This window comes from Diorhabda carinulata, chromosome X (assembly GCF_026250575.1).
Source record: "Diorhabda carinulata isolate Delta chromosome X, icDioCari1.1, whole genome shotgun sequence".
NCBI lineage: Eukaryota > Metazoa > Arthropoda > Insecta > Coleoptera > Chrysomelidae > Diorhabda > Diorhabda carinulata.
Window position 1 is genome coordinate 55,784,217 of NC_079472.1, and position 12,156 is coordinate 55,796,372.

The window sequence follows — 12,156 nt, forward strand, 5'->3', positions numbered from 1 at the left end:
ATTTTAAATGCAGAATTTTGAAATCAAAGAAATCATAGGTCTCGAAAGCTTAAAATAAATTGCAGGATATGTAGCATATAAATTTGAAAATAAACATTCTCTAGGTATTACCACAAAAACAAATGAGACATCTGAGGTACCTGACTGGCTAAGAACGGTTTACAGAGGCTCTCTTCTACATCCGAATGAAGAATTTTGGCAGATAGCTTGAATATTGGAATCAGATTTTTCAAGATGCATCTTTGAGCAGGGGAAAAATAATTTTTCATGAATTGGCCAAAAAAAAACTGTGAGTTTATTATCAAACATATCAGTACCATTTGAGGTGATTATTTGCCTAAGCAAAACCCGGGCATATATAAGACTGACGGATCTTAACCGAAAAATTAGTTTCAATAACTGACAAGAAAAACTTAACAAGAAATTCACAAAATTTACAAATGCTGAAACTGAACACTTTTCCTTGATTATGTTCCGATACTTGCAATTTTTTTGTAATATGCTTTCTTGAATCTATAAGTTCTATTATTAAAGTAGGTACCTAACCATGAATAAAGTTTAATTTGGTACCTACTAATTTTTTTGATGTTTTTTAATATATTTTCTGTTCAATTCCATATACGAGGTCTGGCTATTAAATAACAAGACTGCGTGTCTAGAGGACGCCCTAGTGGGGTAAAAAACGAATAGTGCGTTGGATATCTAGATATCTAGTCTTTAAAGGTTCAAAAACATGTTTCCGTCACTATTATAGTATTTGTACAGTAGCGGTTTTTTTCTCGTGCCGAAAACCATGTGTGACTAAAAAGAGGAGTAACGTATCAATCTCGTTAAATTGAAAAAAACTCCGACTGAATGCTATAAGTTGTTGAAAGAGGCCTATGAGGACAATTCTCTATCTCGTGCGCGTATTTTTGAGTGGAGTAAGTGCTTTAGTGAGGGCCGAGAGAGCAAATCAAAATTCAAGGCAATCGTTTCTTTTGAGATTAACGGTATAGTGATGACTGAATGGATTCCAAAGAGTCAGACTGTCAACCAGACTTACTATTTGTCAGTTTTGACAACACTTTTGTTTTGTTTTAGAGTTTTGAGAACTAGTTCGTGAAAAACGGCCCGATTTTGCTCCAGGACAACGCACCTGCTCATAACGCGCTATCTGTGAAGCAGTATTTGACAGTAAGCGCACTCCAGTGCTCGAACACCTGCCGTAATCACCAGATTTGGCGCTGAGCGACTTTTTTTGTTTCCGAAGTTAAAATCTGCTTTAAAAGGGACTCAAACCGAGTCGATGGAAGCGGTAAAGCAAACACGGCAGAGTTCATAAAGGCACTCACCAAAGAAGACTTCCAGCACTGCTTCGATCAATGGAAAAAACAAATGGAAAGGTGTGTGGCGAGGGGAGGGGAGTATATTGAAGAGGAGCATTCGAATGTAGAATAATTTTTCTAATAAAACCCTCTTCCATAACCAGTATCATTATTTAATAGCCAGACCTCGTATTGCAAAGTATCTAGGATTGAAACATTGTTTATTTACCTATAAATGATTCACTCAAAGAAATAAATGAAATATGTCCAAAATATGTCAGAAATGATATTGAATAAATCCATAATTTTGCTAATATTTTTAAAGCCAGCTTTAAAAATTTTTGCATTTCACACTATTTTCTTGGTATTTCGCGATAATTCTGAAGCCAGCTCTCATTCACGAAACATGCAGGAAAAAATATTGTTTGTAAACAACACGCAACCTTAGAAGTGGTATTTAACTGGTAAATTCAATAACCATATATATGTTACTGTGAATGTCCGAAATGCAATATATGTTACCATACTCTGACGCCTGTTAACATCCACCAAGGTAGTTGGTGAACGACCGTTATTTATCCTTTTCATGACGATTTCGGTCATTCACCGGTGACTGTTTTCATAGTCCACGACGACTTGGTCAATGTTCATTATGACCGAAATTTTGATGCCTGCGCACCAAACGTATTATACACGTGAAAATAATGAAAAAAAAACTCATATGATCCTATCCGATTTTCATTTGTTTTCAAGTTTTGGAGTAATTAAAAATGTTCATCTAACTTTCCACTTATATCTGAATTTTAACATTATCAAAGTGTACCATGTTCGAGGCTAAAAGGCATTTGATAATTCTGACGTTTTCATGAACTGTCAGTGTACAGTGAACAGTAACTGAACGTTTAATTTCGAATTTATGTGATTGTTAGTGTTGCAGAATGCCAGATACTTATTCAAATTTAGAATATGCAAATATTGTGTTACTTTATGGTTTTGGTAATGGAAATGCTACATCTGCTGCTGAAGAATATCGTTAACGTTTTCTAAACCAAAGATATCCTGATAAAAACGTATTTATTAGAGTTTTTAACAAATTTAACTACAAGCTCACGGAGAATTGCCACTCAATTGGGAATTCCACAAAAAAAGGTGATAAACACACTCCACGAACAAGGCTTATCACGTACAGAGAGTACAGCACCTACAACCAGAGGATTACGCTAACCGTATGGAGTTTTGTCGGTGGATAAATAATAACCATCGTATTGTATCGAGTATACTCTTTACGGATGAAGCTACATTTACCCGTGATGGCATTAATAATACTCGTAACTATCATATATGGTCGGACGAAAATCCCCTTGCAACAGTTGAAAGCAATTTTCAACATCGGTTTTCTGTAAACCTGTGGTGTGGTATGGTTTACACTTATTTAATTGACCCTTCCATTTTGGAGAATCGTCTCACAGAAGACAACTACCTAAATTTTTTACAAAATGAATTGCAAGGCCTACTAGAGGATGTTCCTGTAAATATTAGAATACAGATGTACTATCAGCACGATGGAGCTCCTGCACATGTCGCTCGTCAGGTCAAGCAACATTTGGACGAACGTTTTCCAGGGCGTTAGATTGGTCGTGGAGGTCCCATTAATTGGCCTGCAAGATCTCCAGACCTCACACCACTAGATTTTTGTTTATGGGGCTGGATGAGAAATGAAGTCTACAAAATAAAAGTGGACACGCGTGATGCATTAATTAGACGAATTGATATTACTGCAGCCCATATTAAAGTAGAAAGAAATGAATCAATAAACGCTCCTCGTGGACGAAGCAGAAAATGTTTAGAAGTCAATGGCGATATTTTTGAACATTTATTGAAAGAACGCTATGATTAAGAAAATTATTATGTGATGATTTGTTTATTTGTTAATATGCTATAACTTGAAAGCAAATGAAAATCGGATAAAAACATTTTTTTACATTATTTTCACGTGTATAATACGCTTTTAGAGTTTGGTGCGCTCCTCCCGACTTACCCTGTAGAGAAATAATGATGTATGGAAACAGAAGTTCTGGGCCAGTATATGACTAATGAAGTCACAAATTGTTACAATAAATAGAATGATAAATAGATAAAAATTGTTTATTAATCGAAATCATTAAAACAACCTACCTATACTAGGTATAGGTAGGTAAGTTAGGTTGAGTTAGGTTAGGTTAAATAAACATAACCTCTTCGTTACATGTGTTCAATCAAAATAGCGCAGCGAAGCATTTTCGACTGTGGTCAGTGAGTGAAGCAGCGTATATTAAAGAAAGAACAGTATATATGACACAACAAACACTGGAGTTTGTTAACTTTCACACAAATTGTAAATCGCCGAATCTAAGGTTCACAGTATCTCCTCCGTGTATGTTAACATTCACCGATGTACCTATGTCCGATTCAAGTATAAATTAAGAACAGTTTTCGAGTTACACCATCGAAATTGGTTATTGTCGATATACACTGGTGCATCTTAACAGTCACTAATATTGGTTATTCACAGTAACATATATAATACATATCAGTTCAGATGGTACGGACATATCCAAAGAATGCCTGAGGACCGCATACCCAAACAAATTTTAAATTGGACACCACGAGGAAGAAGAAAGAGAGACCAAGATTAAGTTGGAGGGAGGGTATCGAGAAGGATATTCGAGAAAGAGGATTGGAAGAAGATCTAGTCAACTCGATTTTTAATATAACAGCAGCTCTTATTTATTGAAATTAATTGGACACAACTTCTTGGATGTGGTATTTTACGATTTAATCCTTGTTTCAGATTATTTTTTTCTCGGCTTTTCATCTAACTTGTTCACAATATTTGCAAGACTTGATGAATAGTCAAACATACTCTTTGCCAGTATCATCTAGCAGTCAACGTTGTAAGCAGCTTATTGCCAACAATTCAGAAGCGTCTCATACCAATCGGATAGGATTGCATATATTTTTAACTGCAGTTATCATTTCTTTGTACCCAATCATTGGCGATGAAGACAAAATTATGTTTGGGATATATATAATAAAAAAATATTTTAGATCAATTGATACATTACTTCAAATTTTATATTATATTTGTGTTCATTCATTATCATTCTATACGATTGAAGCTTTAGTGATCATAATACGAACTATGGATTATATCAAGTTCCAATATTTCATACTCGAAGAAATGGTTCAAAATTTGAAAATTGAAGTTAACTCGGAGATTCTTTATATTAGAATAATCTCCTGTATACGTTATCACGTGAAATTGAAAAGGTAAGATAATTGACTTAAAATTTTAACGCTTTTATTGACTTATGGCTCCGCTGAATTAATTACTAACCATTTTCATTTGCAAAACGTGCAAAGAGTAGAAGCATCGCGTTCGATCTGTGCTCGATTTGAAAACGATGTAGACTTCTTAAACCGAATTGTTACTATTGATAAGACTTGGGTACATTCCTACTATCCAGAAACAAAGCAACAATCGATGGAATAGCGACACTCTGGTTCTCCAAGACCTAAGAAGTTTCGTGTTCAAAAATCTGCTGGAAAAGTTCTTGCTTCAGATTTTTGGGATTGTCATGAAGTAATCATGATTGATTTTTTGGATAAGGGTAGAACGATAACTGGACTGGATAGAACACCCCCCTTTTTCACCAGATTTGGCTCCGTCCGACTATCGTTTTTTTCCTCAACAGAAAAAAAGTTTAAAGATTCGTTTAAATTTTCTTCCAACGATGTGGTAATAAAAGCTGTGGAGGTCTGGTTTGCGGAGCAAGAAGAAACATTTTTTTAAAGGTCTAGATCGCAGATCGCAGGTTCGCTGTAATAAATGTATCCAATTAAGAGGAGAATATGTTGAGTAATAAAATATTTTGACATCGAAATTTTGTTTGGTTCTATAGTAGGCTAAGAACTTTTCAATACATTCCCGTATATTCTTCTAAAAACTAAAATCGAATACATTATGCTTCAAATTATTTTATTTCTGTTTGAGGTTGGGAAAAATTTTAGGATTTGGTAGTACAGAAATCACTATATTGTTACATTGCTTTTATTTCCAATCCGTTACTCTGATTGTAGCTTCGTTCTACTTCATATTAGCAGTAAGTATGTGCTATATTTTCAACTCTACAAATAACATAAATAATATTCACGTTCTGAGAGAAGCATCTCTAAATTTAGAACCTATTGCGCATCGTGTCCACGCATTCTGTTAAGTAACGCAAAAACAGGATTGAAAACCTTGGCTCAGTTAATCGGTTTTCGAAATTAAACAAAAATTACTCATCCTAAATTAACCGACAGCTTTTCAAAATGTAGCTAAAGGATATTTAAAGGAAGGACCAGAATGAAGAACAGTCTGAACGACCTAGTGTCATCAATGAAGACTTGACAAAAAAAAATGCCGAATGAAGTTACATCAGAAATGTCCACAAGTTCCAAGATCAATTGATCACATCCTGTTTGGAGCTTCACCATAAGGATGGTTACAGATTCTGAGTAACATTGTGACCGTTGAAGGAAAATAAACTTCAATCTATTGAGTGGCATTATTCAAAGTTTCTAATACGACCACGATAATTCCAACGAGTGAATTCGATAAAAAAAACTATGTCAAGAGAAATGAAAATCAATGTTGAAATATTATTCAAGTTTTGGTTTTCTATCCAAAATCGTTGGAGAGGATTGCGACAATGTTCGGCTAAGACGAACATGCCACTGGAAAGCAGTGGAAAACCAGTTCTGACTTAACACCATTACTTTGATCTGTTTTCAAAGCTTAAGAAATTACTTGTAATAAAGCGCTTGGAAAAAGCTTAGAAGTTGAGCCAACTTGAAAAACTTGAAAGTGAGAAAAAGTATCCAGTTCTTCTTCTTCTTCCTCTATATATGGTGGGTTTAAAACCTGCTTCTTCTTCAGTTTCAGCCTCCTGGATCCAGATTGTCACACCATCTCTTTCTCGGTCGACCAATACTTCTTCTGCCTGTTGGCGATTTATCCTTTGCGATACGCACTAGTCTTTTTCTTGTCATTCTGCTAATGTAACTATTCCATTCTTGTTTTCGTTTTAGTACCCAGTCAGTTACATTTTCTACCTTGCACGTATTTCTTATGGTTTCACTTCTTTCTTTATATAAAAGTGTTTTCCCTGCACTTTCATTTCCGTTGTCTCTAGTAGTCTTTTTGTCTTCGTTGTATCGGGTTTTGTCTCTGATGTGTATGTCATTATAGGTCTAATTGTTGTTTTATATATTCTGCTTTTTGTTTTTTTTTTCTTTTTGAAAGATGTTTATTTTTGCAAATAGTGCTGTTGAGGCATTCTGCTACTTTATTTGTTTGACGACGTGCAGTCGCACCTCATTCTCGACATCTCCATAGCTCGTTATGTCTATTCCTAAATATCTGAATTGTAGTATCCAGGTATTCAGTTCAAACTTGGAAATCAGGAAAATCAATTCTAAAATAACCGCAACCTTTACACTCAATCAGCGCAAGAACGAAAATATTTCTATCTTGTAGCAAATGATTTTTGCAAAAACTAGAACTTCGGTTCCACGACTTTTTGCTTTAGGGTCTATATTTTTAACTTGAAAAAATGTCTCAGTGATATTAGAAATATTACACCCAAAAGTAATAATTATCCGGTTTAGATTTTTTGATAATGTAACCCCATTGAGATGCCTAAAAATGTGTTAACACATAATTATAATGCATTTGGCAACCCCATAACCGAATACATGTAGGCATCGACAAAAAAAGGTGAACGATATTTACTTGTGATATTCATTAGCACAAGTATGTGGAGGGTGGTGACAATCAGATAGTCATTATATCTCACACATAATCAATAGGATGTAAATGCGGTAATCAGGCTATTCATGGCATAGTTAGACGTTGCAGAAAAGAATCTTTTTGACGCCCATTTAAATTAGAGAGGAACGTAGATTGTAGGACATCATCAAAGTAGCCCTCAGCTGTCATACTGCCTCATATAAACATGAATTAGACCTCCGAACCATGACTTCAATAGTTTTATTCACAAGCCTTTCAGCAGTAAACCCAACATCATATCACCGGCATCTTATTCTTCTACGCAATTCGTCGCCGCTTTCTCTCAATGTTGCAGTTCTTTGCACCAGCTTAAATTTTGATAATAGTAATCCGTAGTCGAAAGAAATACTAAAGGTGGAGTATGAAGGAGACGAAAGGCTCATATGAGGAAATATAGAAAACGCATAATACAAACGAACTTTTCTATCCAAACCATTGGTACCTAAGAAATCGATCATAATTTTGAGGTATTTTGTTGCCATCTTATATTTTGAAAGGAAAATAAACTACTCTACTTATAGTCAAGAAATTATTCCTTCTGAATTAATCCCTGGAAGTGACTTAACTTTAGTAGTACATTTATATAAACTGAGAACATCTAGTAATTGATAGAAAAAAACCTATTGTGAGTGTGTATTGTAGTTTATGATTTAATAAATTTCATTTTTAGGATATTAGCCCTAGCAGAAATTTTCGGTTTATTATATTTACCATATTTATGATTTACATATCGTCTTTTTTCATTATTTCTGGACAACAACTTAAAAATGCTGTAAGTATTTTCTCAGCTATACTTTTTCAGTTAAAACTAAATGAACTTGTTTATTTCAAAAATTATAACTATAATTTCAATAAACATACGGTTATCCTTTTCCAATAACTTATTTTTAAATGGAGAATATGATGATCGTCACTGATTTTATCTAAGCTTTGGATTAATTCAAACGTCTCAAAACTGAGTAGTTTGCTGATGTCTCATTTCCTCTGTCACAACAAATATAAAATGGATCAAATAAATATAATAACTTATTATAATCTAACGAGTATTGTCTAAATTAGAAGAATAAGATTATCAAAATACTGTGTACAACTTTCATTCAATTTTAGAATTACTATCCAGAATTAACTCGAAAATTTCGAATCATTTTAGGAGATGTTGAACGGCAATCATGTAGTATTCGTCGTTCAGTTTGATACATTTTGTTCTCTATATAACCTCATAACTAGAAATCTGGGTCATCTAGGAAGCATTCCAGTTATTTTCCCTTTCAATCGCGTACTATTTGTCATCTTTGTTTTTAAAATGAAGCTGATTATAGATTTTTGTCTCTGCATTATCCCATAAAGAGAAATCTGGGAGATATTCCAAGCCTGTCCACACATTTTCTCCTTTTAATCACGTATTATTCCTCATTTTCACTTTTAAAAGGAAGCTCTTTCAGTTTTATGAATTTTGCTTCTTACTTAATCCCATAAATAGAAATTTGGGTGACCTTGCAAGACTTTCAGTGAAGTGAAGTGCTATTCGTCGTCTTTGTTTTTTCAACGAAGATGGACAAGTTTTATAAATTTCGCTCTTTGCATAACCCCGTAAATAGAAATCTGTGTTCTTTCAAGTCTTCCTTTAATCCTACGCTATTCGTCATCTTCATTTTGTCAGCAAGATTCAGTTTTAAAAATGTTGCTCTTTACATAACCCCATAGAGAGAAATCTTGGCGATTTTGCAATCTTCCCCATGAATTCTTTCCCTTCAATCACGTGCTATTCGTTATCTTTGTTTGTTCAGCGAAGCTGGTTCAGTTTTATGAAATTCGCTCTTTGCATAAACCCAAAGGGAAAAATCTGGTTGATCTTGCAAGCCTTCCCATAACTTATCTCCTTTAAATTACTAGTTAAGCCTCGTCTTTGTTTTTCCAGCGAGCTGGTGAAGTTTTAGAAATTTCGCTCTTTGTACAAACCCATAAAAATAAATCTGGGTGTTCTCGTAAGTTTTTTAATAAATTCTGTTCTTTTAATCACGAGGTGTTCGTTATATTTGTTTTTCCAGCGAAGCTGGTGAATTTCTAGAAATTTCGCTCTTTGTATAACCCCATAAAAAGAAATTTGAGTAATTTTGCAATCTTCCCCATGAATTCTCTCCCTTCAATCACGTGCTATTCGTCATCTTTGGAAATCTAGAAAGGAAAAAGCAATAACGTTAAAAGATGGAGAAATAGAAAATCTAAATTCTGGGCATTTTACTTTTCATACAATATTAGTTATATTTCTGTTTTAGTCTGAAAAACTTTCATTTGCTGCTTACGATTGTCCTTGGTACAATTGGGACGAGCGTTCTAAAGTGGCTTTAATTTTGTTCATGGGAGAATGTGCATCCCCTGTAAAACTGACCTATTACGAAGACAAGGATTTAGATTTCAAAATTACAACTAGTGTAAGTAACTTCTAATTGAAAGGAGATCAAATTCAGAAAGGTAGTATTAATTATTCATTGTTATCAAGTTTACAATCGTGAAAAGACCTGTTAATATATGAAGTCGGTTATTTTCCATGGAATGCATAATGAAGCAGTGGGGGTATTATAGAATACTTTTTCGTTTTTTGCAATATATTGTAAATCAAGTGAATATTTGAATAAATAATGACAATCACCGCCGCTTGAGTACGTTTCTTATCTTGCCATACACAAAATTGTTTTTTTTCTTCTGTGGTTACTGATTATAATTAAACAAAACAATTTTATCGTCACTCTACAAAATATTACGGTAATATGGAGTGATAGTCCTTTGTACTGGAATACATCATAAATGAGATATTAAAGAGTGATTTTTTGCTGGTATCTTTTTGGCAACACTGTTTTTGACAGATCACGCGTGAATCGTGTCTTGTGTCATTGTCAAACTTGATCAATTTGATCTATAATTTCATCATGAATCGAAGGAACAACGCTTGCAAATTATTGAATTTTACATGAATCAAAATTCATGCATCGCACACTTCTTCCAATTTATGGGTAGTTTGGTCGGTCTACTGAGGGAACTATTTGGAACCTTGTGACTAAATTTGGAACCCAGTTTATACTATTTGATATTAAACTACTTACACCGAAACCTACAGTGAGGATCGAAGAAAATATTGCGACTGTATCCGCCAGTATTACTGATGATCGTGAAATGTCGATTCGCCGCCGTTCACGGCAATTGGGCCTCTGTTACTCCCCTACGTGGAAAATTTTGCGAAAGGATTTGGGTGTGAAACCTTATAAGATACGGCTGGTGCAAGAGTTGGAACCACACGATCTCCCATAACGTCTAACATTTGGTGAATAGGCGCTAGCAAACTTGGAGAAATATCCACTTTTTTATTTTATTTATTAAATTATATAAGTACATAATATAATTATGTTGAGCTCGAGGATCCAGACACCTGACTTCTCTTATTTTTGACAAGCTCATTGATGTCAGGTATCATATTTATTGTAATTATTTCACGAATTGATTTGAGATGTTCATTCGTAAGTCTAGTGTTGTGTGTTTAGTGACAATCAGATTTCTACCCTTTAACTTTATATTCAGATCAGTCAAGTGTTTATTCATAACTACCAAAAAGGCACCCCGCGGGCCGTATCTTTGACATGATTGGTGTACATTATTATAGCATTCAAATAACTGTCAACATATTAAAAAATATATATATCAAATTATTTTTTGCAGATGTTTAAAACAGTCTACAGTTTGATAACCTTCATATTAAATATTTCGATGAAAACCAAGTGAGTTTATCGGATGCAATAAACAAGCTATTGTAATAAAAAGAGAAAAACAAAAGATTAGGATCATTGGAATCGTATATCTTCTATATCTATACTAATAATAAAACCGAAGAATCGACGTGTCTGTCCATTGGTTTGTTTTTCACAAAAATAATTATAGGTAACAAAAGAAGTGTAGCTGAACACAAAAATACAAGTTTTCAAAAAAAGTGTCCGTCTGTTTGTCTGTTTGTACCCGCTAATCTCTGGAACTACTGGACGGATTTTCATAAAACTTTCACTAATTTCTTCAGCTTAGCCTGGAGCTATAATTAGGCTATATTTGATCAAAATTGGTGTACGAAAAAAACAGGTATGTTTATCTAAAGTTAACCCGGCGTTACATGCGTGGGATTTAATAAACCCCAGTTACAGAAAATGAGACCAAATGTAAAGCTATGCCCATGTCCGTCCCTGTAGCTTGCCAAACATGTAACCGCCCTCTCTTCCGGGTCTCAACTCAGTATTTGCTGACACTGAATAAAAGCATACGCTGTCTAACTTTGGAATTCATTAACTCTCTAACAAGTCATCGGACTAGTTGAATCAGAACAAATTTTTTAACGAGAATTGAACGTTCTACAAAAAAAGATTCTTGTAATTTTTTGATATGTTTACGTTTTTAAAAGTTATTTAACGTTAAAAATGGATTGATTTAAAATTTTCACATTTTTCTAATTTTCCGACGCATCCATCTACTTTATGAGAAGTTGTGGTATAAAATTTAACTTTTTTTTCAGAAATATCAGCCAAGAAGTGATTATGAATAATTTTTGGAACTCTCATTAATTTTTTTGGGAGCTACCCCAAAAGAAAAGCTTTCGCTCAAGCGCCCAGGAGCTATGAGTCTCCTTCGTTGGATAGCGAAGGCAGTTTAATGTCTGAAAATTTTATTTTTAGAAACAATTTCAAAATCAGTGCTCATGAAAAAAAGTCTTCGAGAAGTATGCTTATTCATACTACTACTACATACTACAAATTACATAATAGCATGATTTTCTTCGCCTTCTGCTATTCTTGCTCCAAATCATGATCTTACTTTTTTGCAAAAATCAATTCGATACGAAGCCGTTAATTCTAAAATATCAAAAGGTTCTACTGAAAAAATGATTAATCATCTATGGTATTCAACTGAAACGCTAGGTATAATTTCCTTCCTTTTTTTAGT